A 22049-nucleotide genomic window follows, 5' to 3' on the forward strand; every position below is an offset into this window, starting at 1 on the left:
CAGACTTGTCTCACTATAGTTACCCTTTCTTTTAAACCTAAGTATCTTTTCATGCCTCTTTTGGCAGCTCATCAACACCCGGAGTCCTGTGAGTCTCAAGGAGAGCTGCAGGGCACAACCCATAACAGCAACGGTGACAGCCAATTCCCAACATCTGGTACAAGGTGGTGTTATCCATAGCATCGCCGTGATCGTGGTTTCGCTGTGGTGAACGCTGCTTGGCAGCTTGTGGCATCAGACTGCTGAAGAATTACCCCCATCGTGTTCTAAGCAGGAACGGGTGAACGGGCACACTGTTTCATTTCAGCACAGTGGACCATTGATGCCTGCAGTAGATCCCCTGTTATCTAATCAAACAGCACTGGTCAGTTATGATGCCAACTCCTAAATCCACAGCCGTCTGTAAAGCCGTGGGGGAAGATTAACCGCTACAGCGCCAATGTCCTACATTCAAAGACTTCCTCTTAAGATCTTTTTTTCCTAGAAAGTACAGTTACCCATACAAGAAAACACAGACAGAGACACACAGATATACAGCCTAAAGTAAGAGTCCTTCATGGTGTAATGGGGCTATCACAAAGACCACACAGCTTGCATTTTGGAAGAAGACTTGATGCTTTCGAATGCTCTTTGTGACCACTGAAATATCTCAAAGAGGCTTGAGCCTGTACCATTTTAGAGGATTGCAGGATGTGCTATTTTACCATGTAGGTGTTTCATTGTGTGAGTAAAAGGTAAAGAAAAACAAAGAAATACAGTCTAAGACATTATACTCTCTGTCTTGTGGTCTACAGAAACCCTAATAAGAACATGCGTTCTACGGTTACCCTGCTGCATGGCTGCACGTCATTATAACCCAAAAAGCAGAAGCGCTCGCATAGCAAGCAAAGAGCTCTGGGCACTTTTTTAATATTTATATCACAGTCTGGTGTGGCAGTAATGATATTAGGGAGCTGACGGAATTCTCCACCCAGCTGGACATGTTAATTGAGAAGCCAGGATTTAAAGGCAAAGTTCACATTTGTGCAGATGGTGGGACAATGCAAGATGGCAGACCCAGGTCAGAGTCATTTCCAAGCTATACCTTAATGGCAGCATTTTTTTCTTTCTTTTTCCCCCTCATATTTGACACATTCTGGTCCCACAGGTCCATAGCAGTCTTTGGGGCTGGTCCCTGTACTACGGTGCCCTTGACGGAGAACTATATTTTATAGTTGATTTATTCACAAAATATTCTGTCAGCGTTAGTGTGTGCGCATGTGTAGTATGAATGTCTAATTGTGTTAGTTTGCTGAGCATAAAAAATATAGATTTGTAATGAAATTGAATATTAATACTGTTAATGAAAATCTTTAGAAAATCTTTAATGTTTTAATACTTGTTTATGTACAAATTATACATATAGCTTCCCTTGATAAAGTATATTATAAAAGAAAATAAGTGTTTAAAATGAAACAAAAATACGGAGAAAAGTGCCTGAAAGTTGTAAATCTGTATATATCACATGAACATGATGTCATTTACTGGTGCTGCTCCAAGTTTATGTCCTTATAAATTATATGCAATATCGTTTGGTGATAATCTGGCCTTAAATCAATAGTGTTTTCATGAGTTTGAACAAAACAGATTATCAAGGCTAATTAATATTTTAAGTGATATTAACCAGTATAAACAGTAAACTGATTACACTGCGTACAGGCATCGGTGGAAGCTACACTGCAGGGAAGTCTAACAGATGGGATTATCTTTAGTGAGATTTATACTGTTGCAACACGCATCTACATCAAATTAGAGTGCCCAGAATGAGTTCTTCCCCCACTCTGACCATACACCGGAAAGCAGGTGTCTGCTTAATAATTTGGTCAAAGATCAGTGAGTTAAAGGTTGAGGCCAGGGGCAGAGAGGACCAGGGTCATCCTGGTGGTAGGGTGGTGGTGAGACATGATCTCCTCAAGTCTGGAACAGCCAAACCCCAAGGTCATCCATTAGTGCTCTAGCCCATTGGTACTGGTAGACCCACAATAAATTTACTGTGCACCCTTAACCCTTTTAATACTCACCGCGACCCAGATGAGGAGATCAGCTCCCTTAGGGAGGGGCGCATTACATTATTAGCACTGTGTATCCATCGACAGCTATTATATTCTAACAGTGTATTATGGGTGACTTCATACTGTAAATACTTCAACACAAAAATACCAGGCAATAATGTGCACCAGCGTCATTCCTTTAACAATTTTGTTTAGTTGTACTTTAGTGTATTTCAATCAGTTAGTTTGCCTGAAGTCTCCTTATGAGTTGCATTAATATTACGGTGGGTGAGATTGCATCTTTAATTTAAATTACTGCAAGTTATTTTAATATCTAAAATCCCTCCGCTGGCCATCTGTGATCATTTCTAACATGCAGATGATAGTGCCGGTGTCTGGCCAAATTTTCAAAGAACATCTGAGTTATGACTGATCATTATCTGGGCTTTCAAACAATGAACAACTTATCTACCTTTCACACGATGCGTTTTTCTATTCTTACACAAAAAAGGTGAGGCTGCAAGGAAGAACAAGAATGAAATGTCAACAGTGTCAACCACTCCCTTTAAATAGGAGTCTCCTATGATCCCTTACTACCATGCTCGGTCAAACCTTTCCAGGTGTCAAGACTGGGCGTCAGAAAAAGAAATTAAAGTGACACAGTGTTGACAGGAAGAAAAGACATTCCAGTTTTCACCCCTCTCAGGACAATGAGGGAGCCATCACCTCAACTCAGACACAGGCACTAATGAATCAAGCAACACCTTAACTTCTCCAGTGTAGGAGACTTTTGGCTGGGGGCAACCATATAGTGTCATTGATAATGGGATCCTGTATTGGACTGCTGTTGATTTGATGTCTACAGCAACCTCTTCCATGGCCTGCCATTTTCCCACGGTTTAATTTTGCCCCTTGCTCATAAAGACATCCTGTTGGAAGGTGTTGCACAAGTGTTAGGTCTTTATCTTTCATGGTTATGTCTCTTCTCTCCGAGCATTAAGACCTAGCAGGGTTTTATTTAAGCCAAGACAGCTAAACCAAATTTATTTTACCCACGTGGAATGTTTTAATGTAGGAATGGGGGTAGTGGGAGAACTTCTTTGATTACTCCAAACAGCAGGACTGTAACAGTATGCAAAATCACATATTATATATAAATTATTCAGGACATTGGAGAAAACAAAAGATACAGTTTTTCCAGTACACAGTCATTTAAACTGAGCTGCTGTTCATTCCTGCTAATATTGTTTTAAATTTACTGGAAAGTTTGAATGCCTTTGAAGAGGATTTTTAATTATATCAGAGACTTTTGTGCTCTGGCTTCATCCTAGGTACATACTGTAAGCTGCAATTAATATCTTATTATTGTCCTGCTGCAGTTTTAATATGTGCAAAATGCAGTTTGCCGTCTTACTGCTAAGATAAACGAGGTCTTATCTGAAAAAAGACTTAAATGTCACATATGTTCCTCAAACAATATGTCTAAATATCATTTAGCAATAATGTTGCCTTTACATATATCTTTTTACTTTACCTTAGACCATCTAAAATGATCTTGGGCCCACAGAAGACAACACTGGTTATGGATTACATTCTTTAACGGCTTTTTTTCTTCTTCTTACCTTGTGGATGCAAAGACTGGCAGTGACTTTTGGAAATGTTTCCACACAGAGCTTTCCAATAATAAATCGTATGTGTTTTTAATGCAATACCAACCGAGGCCCTCAGGATCACTGCCATTTAATATTGGCTTTCAGTCTTGTCCCTTGTGTGCAGAGATTTCTCTGCATTTTGTGCATTGAGTGTCTTGTACATGGTGCAACTATGCCCACACACCTTTTCACAAAATGGTAAACCTCTTTCTCACGTTTACTTCTGAAAGACCCAGTCTTCTCTTGTATTCTCCTTTTAGATACAAATCTGGTACTGACCTGTTGCCACTTAACCTAATCAGCTATAAGATATTCTACAAGGTGTGTTATTTTAATTTCTATTTACTTTTCTTTTGTCTTTTGATGCCGCTGTACCATTTTCATTTAAATGTGCTGTTGGCATCAAATTTAAGTGTATATTTTTCCAACCAGTAATTTTTTCTGCTTCACCGTTTCACAGCAAACTTTGCCTTTCTTCTTTTTCAGTTAAATATCAGCTTTATGGTTTATAAATCATAGCACTTAACTTTCCTTTAGAAACAGGTATTTTATGATGTTACATAAAGAAATATTTTGTGCACTTCAGGCACAATCTCCCAGGTAGATTTATCATGCCTGAGCAACATTACAGTATGATGGAAGTGCCTTTGATAAACTACTCAAATAAATTAAAAAGAAATCTTAATGAGTTTCTCACTCTGAGTAGATTTTCTGTACGCCCTCCCCCTCTTATATGTCTTTGCTTTTCTGTCGTAAGCTGTCTTCCATTTTCCTCCCCCAGCAGTCGCACACCATACACCCCCAGCTACCCCCCACGTACAAGGTTGGTGGCTGCTTTGTGTGACCTCTGCTCACACTGTTCCATCTCCACATCACGCAGCCAGCCTTTCACAGCGACAATTCAGCAGCAACAATCGCACACTCATCCCTCAAAAAAAAAAAAGACCTCTTGCTCCCTTTGCCAACCAATTAAGAGCCATCTGGGCTCGCATGCTGCAAGAAAGCTATTACAATATCATAACTGTTTTTATTTGCCAAGTTATGTTTTTGATGTGGAGATTCCACAATATTTAAAAACAAAGTCACTCCTTTGACAATAGCTTTGTCTTCTCGAAAATGAAGAATTGTTAAACAAAGAAAATGCACTTATCAGTATTTTTGTTTCGTGAATTTGCACAGAGCCAGTGGAGGGCACAACACAGTTTAAAAAACATGACAGAGCCAGCAGTGCTTTTGATGCTGCCACGCAAGTGTGTGATTCCTGATGAACTTGAGGTCGGAGATTCCCAGTGGCTGCGTAAGGCAGGGAATGGAGAGCAGCAGGGTTCAAGCCTTGGGTCACTGGAGCTTCAGAAGTGGCCAGCTAGCTTTGTCCCAGGAGAGATGATGGTGACGGATTCAGTGGTGTTTTCTCAAGGTCCACTGAACCCTATAGCAAGGACTCTAACTTAGAGCCTGCAGGAAGAGGGAGCACTCCTCTCATCTCCAGTTCACAGAACTCCAAAAGAGGGCCAGTCTGGATGGGCTCCAGGTTGCCTCGAGATACACAAAATCCAGCCATAACCTCACGGTGGCACTGCCAAACCTCATTTCATTCTTTTCCTAATAATAAGGCAGAGTACACATAAGGCCCCTGACATGCACCGCAATGGTTCATTTCACCAGGGAAGTGTTGAACCACTGTGTTGTCAACTAGGCTTTATAAGGAAAGGGGATATGAATAGAGACTCCACCCTGTCTTTTTTCTTTTTTTCCCTTTCAATCTAACCACGTTAAAAGGCTTATTTACCCCTAATCAAAATGGCAGGCCCACGGGCATGGTATGTCCCAGCTGTGGCCCTGGCGCAGTATTTCTCTTCTCCCCGTACAATGTTTTGGGCAGCACATCCAAGCGCTCTTGCTGTGCTTGTACTTAACTGAGGTCAAAGTTGCCATTATCTGAGTCTTGTTGTCACTAAGGCCTCCACTGATGATAGGACTCAATTTCAAACCTGAAGCTTTTAGCACACCCGAAGAGTTAACCTCTGTGAAGACCAGGCAATCGACCACCTACAAATCTAGCCCAGGGCTGGGACTGCTTAAAGGAGCATGCTTTATGACATTCTGCCACATGTGCGCTGTTTGTCCCAACCTGGCCCTCTGACTTTTGCCTTTTTTTTTTTTTCCTTTGGGAGGTGATTATTAAAGTCTGCACATACATACCTTGTTGCCTCATTCAAACTCAGTAGTGAGAACACTTTGCACACTATGTGTGTGTTTTTGTTTTTGTCTGTAGTATTTTCCGTCATATCACGATAGCTTGCACAACGTTCAGCCATATTGGAAAATTGACACTGACAGAGGTTTTTCTTTTCTTTTTCCACAGATTGAGATAAAAACACAACAGGGGATGAGTGTTTGTGGAGGTTTAGGTTTTATTTCTAAAGCTAAGCCTCGTCATCTCCATTTTAGCAACACTTCCTCATTCATGTCAACCCCATGGTGTTGCTCAGTCAGGAATTATTTTTCAGGATATACTAAATTTTGAAAAGCCATCTCTTCCCCCTGTGCCTCTCCTGTTCACTCATTCTTTTGCGCTCCCTCTCTGTTTTTCTCTGTGTCTTGAAAACACAGACAGACACACTCACACAGAGGCACACACATTGCAACATGCATACAACCAGACATGCACAACCACTCTTAAAACTGGTTCTCCCCCCATAGCAATTTTGTCAGAAGTTGACAATGTCTTGATTTAGTTGTCTGGCTGTTCCGGCCAGTTTTCCCTGCTGCGCTAATGTGAACAGGACATCCCGCTGGGCACCAAAGAATACCACTTCACGGCAGCCGCATAGCTGGCAGCTTTTATTTATGGCGCTACCGAAATGAATGGGTATTAGTGTCCAAACATTTCACCATGCTCCTGCAGCCACACACAAAAGCCACTGATTTCCAGCAAATCTGCACTTATTTTATTCAAGAAAACCAAAGCTAGGGAGAGGGAGACAGACAGATAGAAATGGAGGGAGAGAGAAAACATTTATAATGACTCAAAAGACCTCAAAAGAAGAATGGGAATTGCGCTTGAAAAGGATTTACGAGACAGAAATCGAAAAGAAAAAAAAATGGCCACCCTATTTCGCTGCATTTTTGTCAAGAGTCGAAAATGGAAAATATCTATATCCATAAAATGGCTCAACTTTAAGTGCTTATATTCACAAAAAAAAACTGCACTTCCTCCACAATCACTCACTTTTCAGTTGCTGTGTTTTGCCTGGTATTACAAAGCATTGTGTTTTATAGGACTGCACTAAGAATGAAAAAGTAATTTTATCATTGCTAAAATTGTCAATTTAAAGTGTTTCCACAAATCGCTCCTGCTGCCATTTTTGCAATCCAGGGTGCCTACTGTCTTGTTAACCTGTGAATTTTAAGTGGATGGTTCCCATTAGATACCAGTAGCACTGCTGACTCCTCTTGGCTTTTCTGTAGGGAGCAGGCTGAGGCAGAATGCTCTGTTGGCCTGGTGATGCACTTTGCCTGGTCTCTGTGTCCAGGACCTCATCAGCACAGAGTCTGCCTGTCCTTGTGTCCCTGCCACTCACCTCCCTGCTCTTCATCTGTCATTCCTGCCCTTCTGCAAACACACTGCACTGACATTTTGAAAAACTCTGGCATTCACCCTCAATATGGATTCTTGTTGATTATAGCTTTCTGCCTGTGAAGATTGCACGTATTATTGACTTTGCAATCCCCATGACTATTTGCACAGCTTTTTCTTCCCCTCTGCATCTCAGAGAAGTCCGGCAATAATATTCCCTCCATTTTTCATAACCTCTTTTCATTATCCTTTCTTTTTACTTTATTTTTTTCCAGTTTTTCCATATATTTTACTAATCCCCTCTGGCCATGACCCTTTCTTTATGCCACCAGAGATCAGAGTTTCTGCAAAGCTTCGGTCACTGATGTCATTAAGATTGGGATCTGATACACTAGATGTCCATTGGTTAAATGCCCCTGGCCTGAACTCCCCATTGTCCCTTAATTCCAAGCGGCAGCTCTATTTCACTTGCCACATAATAGCCCATAGGTTAAAGTTCTACTGCTTTTGCTTTGAATTTACATCTTTCACAGGCTCCACTCTCCTGTTCCGAGCTGGCATTTTCTTTTCCTTCTTTCATTTCTAGTGAGCCGCACTGCCTGCAGGCAGCATGGCTGTTTGTACTGTAGCTTTACTGACAATCTCCCACATCCAGGCATCTTTTGGTAGGTCAGAGGAGAACAACTTGACTTAACAGGTCAACGTAAGTGGGCTCCACCCTTCTTCAGAGGGGAAGCCATGGAGCCCTCCATTAGGAGCTGACCTCCACGTTGCACTGGTCTGGCCCCAGCCAGGGTATCACATGGCTCCGCCTGAGACAGGCTGCTCATTAAAGCCTGCTGCCCAGAGTAGGATTAGGCCTTTTCATGGTTTATCCTCTTCTCTGACAACTGACAATAGGCAAGGCTAGCTGCTTCAAATGGATTGCGCATATGAATCATGGAATTATAATTGCTCTTTCATGATGAGAATATTGGGAAAATCTAGCCACATGCACGTTGCAAAGAATTAATTGGGGACTGTTTTCAAGGGCACATAGCTACACTATATGAGCCTAAGAAAATGGGATGGGTAGTAATGAGGCATTTTCAATACAGCACAGCATCTTTTGCTGTGTCTCTGCACACAGACTGCTGTTTGCACAAACATATCGTCTGTCTGTAACCTTTACCCATCATGATTCTTTTAGTCAAACTTTCACTGCACTTAATACACAATGGAGTGCCCTGTTTACTTGTGTTGTGATGTTTTCAAAGAGCAACCCTATTAACAGTGGTGGCCTGTTCCTCATGACCTAGTGTTAGCTTCCTAGCGGTGTGCAGGTTATGAAGGGCTGCAGTTTGGACACTGAGAAGGAAACTAAGATGACTCTACCTCTTGAGCTGTGTGGGAGGGAAAAGGATGCTGCTAGCAAAGGCACAGAGCTGCTATTTGCAACACAGTTATTCTTCCTATTAACAACACAACTCTGTTTTCATTATTCATATTTCATGCGGTATCATGGCATGAAAGAGAGTTATTTCCTTCATGGTGCACTGCAGGTTATGGCTTGCTCTCAGGTTGGATGGCTCATAACAAGTTGGGTCAGGGATGGTTTTTCTGGATTTATACATCAAAACAGCCAGCAATGATAGAAAAGCAATATTTCCCCTGAGATATAATGCCCGGTCCCCAGGAGTCGTCCAGAACATGTAGGTTAACATCAATCCGAGTGGTGAAAACCTCAATATGAAAAATATAAAGGTAAAAATGTCAGTTTTTAAACATTACCTTTAGTTGTGTAATGGTAAAAACAAATTTCCTAATTAAAAGTGTGAACAACAGCAATGTCATTTACATATGTAGTGGAGCTTTTTCACACTCATGTGTAATAAACACAATGTGATAAGGACCAGGTATATTTAAAAGGTGTTAATGAACTGCTGCTTTAATACTCGCTTTTCTGTTTGATATTATTACCCAATCAATAACCACCTGTCATCTTAAAATAAATAATAAGCAGTGCAATGCATCTTTAAATTTGTGTTACTTTCAAATGAATTGGCATTTGAGTCACTTTTTATTCAATTTTGCTTTTACCTTTGAGGAGATGTAAAAATATATTGTTTACAAATTATGATTTTTTAAAAAGTTGGAATAAATTTGATAATGAGTGTTTTTTCTATTTTTAGAATCTTCTTTTAGATGATTATAGTCTTTTAAATGATCATTTGAGTAGTTATTGAAATTTAATTTAATTTATCTATTTATATAATTTGTTTGGTTTTTTGTTGTCAACAGCTACAAATGTGTACGATATTAATTTTGTTTTGTGAGCAACACAGAAATTCTTTTGGGGAGCTGTCCAAAACAAAAAGAGGGCAGAGAAAGGAAGAACTGAAACTCTGTGAGCAACACAATTAAACTCTGGTAATGAGGTCAGACATCAGATCCAGTGCAAGTGATATCATTACACAGGCTGAACGGATGGGCTGTTACAGCTGCCATGCTCTTGCTGTGGGATTAGACTCACTGTCCTGAGGGCGGCACTTTTACTGGGCTGACCCCTGCCTGCCACTGGGGCACCAGCCACCCCTTGGGTTCCTGGGGGGCCTCAGCCCCCAGACCTGGTGCCAGTAGGACCAACAGTACTGCAGAGAAGTGAACTGTGCTGCCACGTGGGATGACAGGACTTGTACTCTAATAGCAAGCACAGAGACAAGTAGGCACCACCACACAATCCATTCCAAGTTGCCAACTACAAATTACAGAGTTCCTCTATTTCTGTCAGCTCATTTGTAAAAAAACAGCTAACAATGACAAGGTGATAAAAGGACATTGTATCAGTGGTCAGGGTGCTGCATTGGAACCTGTTGATAGTTAAGATATGGCCCACAAATAAGGCACGACTGAGTGTAGTGTGCCTGGGAAAAAGAAATCCATTCTGGTGAATTTAAATCATGGTTCATAGTTGCAAACAAGATTGAAATAATGAAACATACAGATTGGTAGCAGTCTAATTTTCTTTCTCCATTGTCTAAGGCCTCGTTTGCAAAGTCCCTAGCAGGAGTCGGCTTAATTTGTCTTTTCATATTTGGTCTGCTTGTGTTTTTTGTGCTGTTCTCTTTTTGTCTCACATGATTACTTTGAGGATATCGTTATGACATTCACCAGCAACAATAATTCTTCTGTTCTAATTCATATCAATTAGTAGGGAATGGTAATTCAAACTGACGGCACAGTATATCTTGAAAGGCATGCGAGGATGTTGTGGCGGCAGCATCACTGTGCAGCCAAAAGCCACCCTCCTTTCCCCTTTTTTCCCCTTTCTGTCTTTCAGTCCACAACAAGGGGCTCCAAGCAAAGAGGACAATACGAGTCGGAGCCAGTACTTTGATAATTAGTTATTGATTGAGAACAATGGCACGGCGTACACTGCCGTATTAGCTAGACGCCAGTAGGTCGCGACACCAAGAGCAGCCATCAAGAAGCGAGGGCCAAAACATGCCTGACTTCCCTAATAAGATATTCCCTCATGTTTTTCTCTTTCATTTCCTTCCTCTTTTTCCTTCCTCAGGCATGTTAGTGTTCAGGCTACATGGGGTCAAAAGTATTAATGCTTGTGCACAAACGAGCGCCTGATGAAGGAGAATTTAATTAGAGAATACCCACTCAAGCTTTTCATACCACATTGCTCTGTGTGTGTGTTTTTTTGTTTACTTATTATTTATTTGTGTGGGGGAATATTTTATTGAATGGAAGGAACAAATATTTTAAAATATCGTGAGTTCTTTTGGCTCTAACATGGTTTTCTTTACTTACAAAAATAGTGGTTGCCAAATGAAACATGCCTACCAACGTTGTGAAGCAGTGTTACATATCAAAGACCACCTATTCATGAAGCATATGTTTGCGTGAATTACACCTCTTGGCAGTTTTCTATAGGCCCGATCTATGCCAGGGGATAAATCTGAAAAGATGAAATAATAATATTAAACAGCATCTGATATTATTTTATGCATGTGATTGACCCGAGCTCTCTGTATCACACTCTGTTTAACAATGCTGTAGTGTAGAGTGACAACAGATGCGCTTCACCACACATATTGACGGCAGTATTGTTACAGTGGGCGACACATATAAGAGATTGTGTCTTTTCGTGAAAGTTTGGCGTTTAACCAAACTGCGCTAACAAGTAAAAACGAATGTCCTCAAATAACTGGTGGGTCGCCATGCTAAAGAGGGATGTGTCAGGCTTGGCGTCAGAGTGAAAGAAGCTCCCCAACTCACTTCACCTGATCTGTGGCCTGTAAAGATGCACCTGGCATTAAACAGACAGGGCAGCGGCGTCAACTGAACAATGGAGGACTGTCAGGACCGACAGCGGGGCACGGCTCTACCATCACTGCTCTGACAGGGAGGGCCTCAGAGGGTAAACTGCTTTGCTGGAACTAATTAAACAGATGAAGTTATGACATGAATATGCAGATGTTGTTTACATATTACCATATGGTATTATTTCAGGTAATAATGCACAGGAGAGACTTCCCACTCATTAATGTGAAGGGATGGAGTGAAAACACTGTCTATCAAGAGACACTCGGAGCGTGTTTGAGAAATGTGATCAGACTGACACTCGGATGTTGAAATCTATTTCAAGCCACTCAATTAACATTCATGTTGATAGCTATTAGAGTTTGATTAAAATTGTTAACGTACTTGATATCAGACAGGCGATTCCTCGTTGAAAGTGGAAATGATCAGTTTCATTCAAATTCATATGAATGCTGTTCTCGTTTAAAATGCAAAATAAATATCACAACACCGCCAGTGTTTTTTTTTTTTAATCTACATACGCTAACGACACAATATCATATTGGCGCTTGATTTCAGTCCAGTCACTCATGCAGTTAAATTATTCTTCAGAGCTGCAGTGTGTAGATTCAGACACTCAGATGTCAGTTTCCGCACACTTGCCGTAAACCGCGTTTAATTCTCAATGCACATGCAGTTAACTCAACTTCTCCACGCTTTTTTTGTTTTGTTAAAAGTAGTAGAACTGTCTTGAGTTTTTCCCAGTTCTGTGTGCAGCCTTACCATTCCCCTGGAGCGGGTGCTGAGAGGTTAAGAGGGAAAGGGCCAATGGAGTCGCGTTTAGTAAGAAGTGTGGGATCACGGGGGCCAGCTGGTGGGGTGATGGGGAACGTAATTGTGCCCGCTGTGTGGCTAGGGTGGGGGGTGAAAGGATGGGGTGAGAAACCCTGGAAAAAAAGGGAGGGGAGGGGACACCTCAATTACCTGTGCTCCCTCTGACCCCTCTCTCCCTCTGTCTCTCTACGGACAGACCCACTGTCTGAGAGGCGGTGCGCATTTCCACAGGCAGATGCACATCCCCCTCCTTTGTTCAACATAGCAATTGCTCCTTTTTGTGAAATGCAGAAACTTAATTGCAACATTTTTTTCCCTCTAATGCATTTCTCCCGTTTTATGTCACTGTCAAAAAAATCCCTTTTAAAAGAAAATCAAAGCTTTTTTTTCCTGTTGTGTGTGTTTATGTTTGATCACAGAACTTGGCCAGGAGATATCAGATTAAAGATGTACAACAAAATAAAGCGCAATTTTCCCTGAACTGAGCAGTTCTCGCAAACATATTCAGCAGGTTACATGCAGCTGTCATAGTTTATTTTGGAGCTCCTGCATTGTCTAATACAGTAAGTGACAGAGACCGGTGTAAAATCAATACTTCACAGGAGTGTGATGTCTTAATAAACTCTCTGTGTTGTTCAGACAGGAAAGCTAGACATGTACGAGAAGGACTACAGCGCAGGCCATTGTGGAGCTGTCAAGTCTAACCCTCAAAAGCAGATGAAGCTGTCAGATTATTAATATATTTATACTGACAGGCCCCAAGTCCACCCCTAAAACCCTCCCCTCTTTCAGTGTCTCTCAAAAAATATGCTCAGCTTCAAAGACACAGGCCACAGGGTTGGATGCAAGGTCAAAGGCCAAATACATTTTGAAAGCAAATTCTCTTCCTTTTGCAACCTGTTTTTATTGCTGTCGCTCCCCTTCTCTGTAGCGACCATTCAGCTGAAACTTAGGCTGAATTGGCAGCAGCTTTCAAAGCGCTTGGCAGCCTGGTGATCCTCAGGAGCTCTCAGCTGACATCTCTCTGGGCTAGTCTATGCTCTGGGGTCAGTGTGAGCCCTGACTCCCAGGACCCACTCACTCAGGCGCTACCATGAGTCAGTCCCGCAGACTGAAATTAAAATGTGAAAAGCTGTGCGACTGAAGGCATTCCTCACCCCCCATGGCATTTTCCTTTCTCTGTGACAGCTCCTCTGAGACTGCTTTTTCTTTCATGTTTCTTTTTTCCCTTTAGATTATTTAACAACATGCGAACAGAGCTGTCAACGAAAGACATGCTTGATCGACAGAGCAAGGGAGCGTCTTAGTCAACATGGGGTTAAATTCGATTTTCTGCATGTTCAGTACACCAGACTCAAGCCAGTTATTGCTTTGGCTTGATGTTTTTTGATGGATCAATTATCCGTTATAACATGTTGCGATGCCAAACACAACGGCAACTATGACACCTGTCACAATCTTCTATTAGAGTAAGGAAATTGAAATAATTTAATGACAGCTAATTTAGTCTTTGTTTTGAATCTCATTATGGCCGCAGTAATTGTGTTCAAAAAAAATAATGAATGTGAAATATCGCCACATGCTGAAAGCACCTAGACTGCAGCTATTAATTTGATATCTCTCAGTGAAAACTGAAGTGAATAAATTGTGCTTTATCTGATTGAGACAAACATAAGCTTGAGAAGAATAGGAGATCCTGGAGATTTTTATTTCTTCTTTAATATTAGATTCAAATATAGGAAGAAAGCAAGAAAAACATTTTAAATGATTCCTAAATAGAGTATAATTATTTGTAATTTGTATATATATTTATACATATATATGTGTGTCTGTGCATGAACAAAAAACACCTAAAAACTACTATTGTATGCCAAAAATATTTTCCTTTGCAGTCTGAATTCTTGAAATCCTAATGATAATTTACAACATTTTATGTTTTAGCTGCGCGCTGCCAAATAAATCCAAGACACTGCTTCACTTTGGGACAAAGCACCAAACAGCAGAGTAGAATTGACGAATGCTTTTCAATACCACGTGTGTGAGAAAGCTGTGTGGGAGCGTCTTATCGGTACATGTGTGCATATACTTGAATTTGCAAGTAAAGAGCCTTATTGGGATTACCCACGGTACATTCTATTTGGTATCATAAAGAGAAAGAGGGAGTAGATGTGTGTCTCCTTTTTTTCAGGGATTCGGTAAGCTCTCTGTCAATGGTTTGGAGTTGAATTGCCTTGGATAGCTCCCCTCATTCCATGGAATGATCTCAGACCTAATTTACAGGGCAGCTCAGGATCCAAAGTATACAAGGCTCTCTTCTGCATAGAATGTGTGAAATAGATAGAGCAGCCATCCCTCAGATGTGCTGAAGTAATCTTCAGCCAGAGCTAGTCCAGCAGGCCTCACCCCTAAAGGGATTGATGCAGTGTCAAAACCTTTGGCTCTGGGGTCATCCTCTCTTCTTGCCTCCTCCATCTGACAAAAGCTGAATTTCTATCCCTCACTATTCGTTTCTCTTTTTTCTCCTATTGAATTCATCAGCAAGGGAGGCATGAGATGTGAGATGTGAATGAAACATTTTCATTAGAAGGGAGGAGAATCCTCGGTCAGAGACAAGGCCGGAGCTGATCTAAGCCAATGACATCCCTACCAATTCTTTTTTTTTTTTTTTTGTCCTTCTTACTTTCCCTAGCTGTCACTCTCTGCGGTATGTGGCAAGCTGATTGAAATCAGCACTGTGTCAGGGCCGTCATATCGCAGAAAGACATAAAACATGCAGAAACATCAATAAGCAACAGGCCGCTGACAGCTCTCAGGCACCGGTGCCGGCGAGGAGAGATGAGGGGAAGGTTAAGACTCTGGGGGGATGCTGCGCAGTTGAAGTGTCTTCTTCAGGCTTCAGTAAAATCCAGGAAAGACAAGATAAAGTCTATCAGGTTATCGCCTAGTTCAAGTTGCTTCTCGGACAGCAAGGCCACTGGGACACTGGATGTCAGAAGATCTGTGTGTGTGCGTGTGTGCGTCTTCTTTGTGCGTACTGTAAGCATGTGTTTCTGTGGGTCCGTGTATGTGCTCACGCAGGTGTACAGAGCTGGAGGAAAGACGCTGCACTTGTTAGTAGCTTGACTTGAATTTCCACGATCAAAGCTGAGAGAAAGCAATTTTCCACTGCAAGGAAAAAGCATTGTGCCATAAATTCAGTGTGAATTATGTGATGTGTTCAAGCTGTCAAATGACTACTTTGAATTATGTTTCCTGCATTTATTACATCTGAAAAATACTTTCCTTTTTAATTTATCAAATAAGAATAAACAAGAAGAAAAAAAATAGGTTGGATAATGTGCTAGTTATAAGCACTAGTGATGGGCAAGAGTTACTTTGGGATTTTCATTGTGTATTTAATTGACTAATGCAAGGTAAAGGTGATAGTATTTTAGATTGCAGCCTGACACTGTCTCTTACCACTTCTAATTAGGCAAGTTTTTTAGCCCAGCAAAACTGCTGAATCTCATTTATCTCCCCCGTTATTGGCCATCATGCTGCCCTAACCCTACATGGCCAGAATTATTATATGGGACCAATAATCACCCTATCAGGATTCTGACTTTGAAGGGGTAAATTTGCCGGTAATTACTATGACACCCAACCTATGGAGGGAGCAGAGTTTTGGATGAAGTTGAAGTTTCCCCCAAAGTTGAAGCTTTTTATTTTCCCATTGATGGGTTAATGTTGTGGACAGGCGCCCATCTGCATATCAAATGTGACTCCTATTATTTTATGTTCCTCTCTGCTAACAGCGCCTCCCAGCACTCCTCCATGTTCTCCTCCATCTGCCTCCTGTCCATTGATCAGCCTTCCAGGGCATCAGTCTGCTTAACATCTGCTACAAGTTCCAGCAGCTCAGGTAACTATCTAGCTGCTCTCCACCGCCTATTGATCTTCACGTCCACCTGCAGGAACATCTGTTTCGGCATGTCGCTTGTCAACACAAGCGGCTACTTTGTTTCACTTCACATCTTGTCCACTTTCACTCACTCTCACGAAGCAGTACTACTCCTAAATGCTTGCTAAATTGCTGTTTACATTGTTGTAATAATAAAAGCAACTGAGACACTCTTCGTAGCTTGGCAGTTAAACAAGTGTCTATATTTAATTCCAAATTAGTTTGCAATTTTATTTTGCTTTAATGACAAATTTACACTAAAGCATTCTTGATTTTTCCTCTATTTTGAAACCTTCTTTTGGAAGAGCTAATAATTTTGGCAGATGTTTTAATCAAACAGACATTCAGAAATAAAACTAAAAAAAAACACCATATTTTATTTTAATTACATCCTAATTCTTTACACTCAAGAAAATTATCTATAAAATGTTTTAGGAATTGTACTTTCAAAATGTGCCAGTGTTCGCAACTTAAAAAAAAACAAACAAGAGGAAAACACGTTTCTTTTGTTGCTGTTGTTTTCAATACGATGCTGGACGCGAGACACAAGACAAAGTCAAGGGCTGAGAAGAGCTTGGATCTTTGAATTTGTCCCCTTCACAGGCTTCTAGTGCTCGGAGGAACCACCGTGGCACAGTTTAATTTGCTCTTTTGTAATGATGGGGCGTAGGTTAGTTCATTTCAATTTTTGATTTCGAAGGCTATCAAATACAGCTCAGATGAGAAATCAATTTTCCCAGCTGCCTTGGCTTTGTGGTAAATAGAACCGCCGCTATTGGTGAACACCCAGTCACATGACTGAGTCAGGGATTAGTTCAGTAGGCCTGTGTTGCCACCACCTCAATTACGGGCTGCCTTTTGTCATTTACCTCTATAACATCTCATTCTCAGGCACAACTCATATTTAATTCATGAAAGCCTCCACAAGAGCAGTTGTACTCGGGTAGTTTGTTGCAGAAAATTTGACCACAACTTTGCATGATAGCAGGAGTGATTGTAACGTGGGATAAACAATGACAGTAAACAGTAAAAGCCTCATTCAGGCCTACAAAAAAAAAACTTACTATCAAAAGTATAGATTTAAAAAATACATGCAACTTCATCAAACAGCATTATGAGTGTGCTTTAAAAAACGATTTATTGTGAGAAAAGGCAATGATAATTTTAACTGGAAAGATAGCGACCTATTTCATATCATAGACAATGACAATAATCAGTGCCATTATTAGTCATGTCATGTTAGCAACTGTATGAAAAGTGACTCTGGGCGGTTCCACTGACAGTAAGTACTTGCCTGAATAAATCCTGTTCAGTTTTGCTTGAGTGTGGACTGTCTGTAATCCTGATTGATCTACAATAAATACAAGTCTCATACACACACACACACACACACACACACACACACACACACACACACACACACACACACACACACATATATATATATATATATATATATATATATATATATATATATATATATATATATATATGAATATATATTTATAGTCTGTCTGTTACATATGTTAAGTCAAGGCCTGTTTGTTCAAGGCTCTCAATTCACAGTTTAAACCGATTTACATTCTGACTAAAAATAAATGTCAGGAATTATTATTTTTTTATACATCTGGCTAATTATTGAAAGCCTCAAAGCTTTTCCGACTCTGTGTGAGTATATTTTACATCTTTATGAAGCGTCAGTTTGGAAATTGAACCCAATCCAGCATTTTCTTTTTCTCAAATGAGCCCTCTTTTCATTTTTGCGCAACACAAATTGACAATTTGTTCAGTAATCAAAGAATCTCCTTTTCATATGGAGCGATTCATGAACACAAAGTAGAGAGGAGGCAATTTCTGGACATATCATGAGATTATATCCATTTGACAGTTATTCTATGTAGTTTCCATGACAACTGTTTGGGTGAGGCCCCCAATAAAACCAACCTCAGCTGTCATCTCTTCACCTAAAAGCTTTGTAATTGCTCTCATTTGCATACTACAATTAAGTGTGTTAGCTCACAGCAAGAACAATCAACCTCCACTAAGGACTGGGGATAGTATAATTATTATATCAGTGGATTTGTATAAAACATTACTGACGAGCCTTTGTTTGACGTCTACATCGTACTGTCAGGCTAGTTTCACCGCTTATTTTCATAAATATACATATTCCACAGATGGTGATGGCTAATGCATACAACTTTAAATGTAATCACTAGTGTCTGTATTTCCTTTTGATCAGATATAACCAATCAAATGGTATTGTATATCTGAGTATAGTGATGATAACAATTATTCCGATGCAACCATATGAGTTATGTATCAGAATTGTGTTGTAGCTTCCTGCGTGTCGGGCAATACAATACAAAGATATTTTTATCCAGTTTTGATGGGAGGCTTTTTGACTCAGTGCTACACTTGACTCGGTAGAAACAGAATGATTTGCAGTTGCGGGACACAGTTTGAACTGCTGATTGAATGGAAAGGTTATGTGCAGTGGGCTCTGAGCATTGTTTCTCTTTCTCTCAGATGCGCAGAGACTGTAATGAAGAGCTCTTGAACTCACAGTCAGAGAAGCTGTGACAGGAGTTCAGGAGGATGCCACTTTGCTTTTGCTGGACATATTACACACATACACACCTGTACGCACACACATGCTCATCCGCGCGTGCACCCAGGGCAAACAGCTAACACGGAATTAAAAATGAAGCCATCACTCATTTATTTTTATTTTCATGTTTTAAGCATTAACATGAACAATGTCTGGTCTCTCTGTTTATATTGGGAAAATAAAAATCCACCATTAGTATGTCTTTACCTTCTTTTACGCTTTTTATTTATTTTAGAAATTAGAAACTTTATCTGTTTTACAACTCTTTGTAAAACTCAAGTTCGTGAGATGTAAACGCTGCCGTATTTCCAGCCTTCAGAGTTTTATTATCGCGTCTGTGATGCTGCAGCACATCTTTCGGGCAGGTACATTTTATTTTTTGCCTTCAGGCCCTGAATTGAAATGGAAGACCAAATGGCACAAATGGCAAGTGCACCATTCCTAGCTCTCTGCAGCCTCCCAACACAAACTGGTCAAGCAGAAATGAGACCTGCATCAATTTTAATTTGTATTTATCCTGCTGATGACCCGCTCCTTTCAGTCTGCCGTCAGAGGCACAAATTACACCCATCATAACTCTGATTTTTACCGGCCCACGGTGTGCTATCAGAAAATTAACATGGTTATATACCACTGGCGGGTTCAAGGTGTCACAACACAATTATACAATCATCCAACCTGACGAGCTCTGACTGGTCGCCGGTGTATGACAACTAAGCTGGAGGGCTACACTGTCTGTCACATCCAGGCGTGCAAGATAAGTTCACTGAAGAGTAGACTGTGCCTCAGTGTTTGCGCTTCTCTATCTAAATCAGTTAAATATCTCAAGGCTGCTGCAGCACAATTTCTTTCTCTTCTTTTTTTCTTTTTTTTTGGAGGGAGGGAGAGACTCACATCTGAACTGATCTTTGACTTGGCAGGCTTTTATTTGGCCTGGCAAGTTGAGCCTGTGGAATTTGTTGAAACATAAATGAAAGTGAAATGAAGTGGGATGCCTGTGTATTCTTAAAGAATGCAAATTATCAATGAGGCAAATTTCATGAAAAGCCTTGCAACAGTGCAGTCCTATGCAAGCAGCTCACTCTGACTTTCAATCAACCCTAATCCTTGTCTCTCATAAAACTTGGACCAAAAAAATGAGGGGAAGCTCCCCTGCCTGGATCCCCAGTGTGCTCCGTGTCAAGCCATTAGGCTGTGTGAAATGAGGTGCCACTCATGAGTTATAATGCTGCATATCTATAGATGCAATGGTTGAAATATAGCCCTTCAATGCTCAGCTCTCTGTAGGACTTGGGGGAATAATTCTGCTCTGATAGTGGTCGATCCAGCAATATCCCAATTCAAAGTCACAAAGATACGAAGAGGGATGTTGGATGAATTCAAAATAATCCACTTCAGAATAGCTGGGAGATTAATGTGTGTGTTTCTCATGTGCGTGTCTGCGTGAGAGCAATGAGTGATGAATAAAATATATATTAAAAAAGGGCAGCAAAAAAAATTACTTTCATATAGTGTACAATGATGTTACTAATAAGATTATCAGCCTTGGCGGTGGAATGAAATGACATGCACAGGAATAATGAAAGTGACATCAATGTTTTCTCTCCCGTAAGAAAAGAAATGCCCAAACTATTCCTTAAGATCCAACAGAAGTGGATGTGTACTTTCAGAAAATCTATTTGTAGTCTAACGTCCATTGTTCATTGTGTCCATTGTGGAAACATCAATAGAAGACACACATTTCTACAACCAGCTGTTAAAGATCTGCTCCATGAAAGTTAGTGACTACTGCTATACTTAGAGGCACACAGCAGCACGTAACAAAAGCAAGCTAGCACCAGTCTGCTCTTCAGAAATATTTACCCAGAGGTACTGTAGATGTAACAATGATAAGGAAATAAAGCTAATAAGTGTCACTTTGATGTGACAACAAATTATACATGGCTCTATCAGATCTCATTTCCATTCCACAACACAGAAACAGAGAATACCCTGAAGCATGGCTGTTAATGGGAGGCTGTATCAGCCATCATGGAAAGCTTGCCTCATTACTCACTCCAGCACAACTGTGCCCAGGGTGGTCGATTTCCCCAACGGACACCGGTTCACAGACCAGAGAGGCACTGTGAGGCGTACGACTTGTTTTTCAATGCACAGGGCACAGATGCCGTCATGCTGCAAGTGTGTGAAATTGTAGTATCAGGGAAATTCATTTAAGCTAAACGTAAAACAGAGAATCAAAAAGAAAAGGAATTCAGAATGCGACTTAAAGCTTTAAGTTGTATCTCAAGACTCGTAATTATTTTTGATCAACTTCTAATTGATTCTCTTCAAGGCTTTGGAAAATTACTCTGTGTCGCCATAACCAGCAACCGCTCGTCTTCATTTTCATTATGCGTCTGATTCTGTACGACCTGATTGTTATTCAGAGAGAATTTTCCATTTGGGAGGGCGCCAAATACTCACATAACCTTCTATCCCTTCCAACCTATGCAATGAATATTTTAAAACCTTAATGTATATTGGCAGTCTTAGTCTTTCCTTTGTCCATACATGATATCTTAAGGGCCCTTTTCCTGCTAAGGGAACACTGGCACTCCATTATTTTTTTCCCTCTTTACAGTCGCTACTGCTCACTGGTTTTACTCTCTCTACCCCCGTTTCTATCCTTCCTGACAAAGTCAATAGGGGGCATCCCTCATCTGTCAAAAACAAACATCAGAATATGTCTCCTGCTTCCCCCCCCCCTTTTCTCATTTCCTCTTTTTGTGTAGTGTGGCTGCCTGTTAGACTTACTGTAGATTCTCAGTTTGTCAGTCTTTGCAGATTATAATGTCATTAGTGAGGCTGCTTGGTGACTCTAATCAACATATGCACGTAAGAGCAGTCAAAACATATAAGGGAGAAAGTCCTGGAGAAGTAGCTGACCCTCTGGTGACTCTCTCACCCAGAGGGGTGGCAGCAGCACTTGCTGTGTGTGTTTCAGTGCAATCTGTGGAGCAGATGGCTGGAGTCCTGGGCAGAGAGCAGCAGGTCTCAGTCTGCATGTCACCAGGATGACGGGAGCTGGCTCCCTCTGAGCTTTAGTTAATACCTTCCTGTATGACAG

At 40.8% G+C, this 22049-nt stretch overlaps 1 long non-coding RNA gene across 1 annotated transcript in view; it reads left to right on the forward strand.

The window, feature by feature from the left end:
• LOC146569647 (uncharacterized) overlaps positions 1 to 22049 on the forward strand; it is an 81028-nt gene that overhangs the window by 32015 nt on the left and 26964 nt on the right. Inside the window, exon 2 of the long non-coding RNA XR_014893176.1 lies at positions 16184 to 16290. This is a non-coding gene — a long non-coding RNA (uncharacterized LOC146569647). The remainder of the gene's footprint in view (positions 1 to 16183; positions 16291 to 22049) is intronic.

This window comes from Mchenga conophoros, linkage group LG7 (genome assembly GCF_057382185.1).
Source record: "Mchenga conophoros isolate Kocher_MC1m ecotype Shallow Benthic linkage group LG7, M_conophoros_male_GT1.1, whole genome shotgun sequence".
In the NCBI taxonomy this organism is placed as follows: domain Eukaryota; kingdom Metazoa; phylum Chordata; class Actinopteri; order Cichliformes; family Cichlidae; genus Mchenga; species Mchenga conophoros.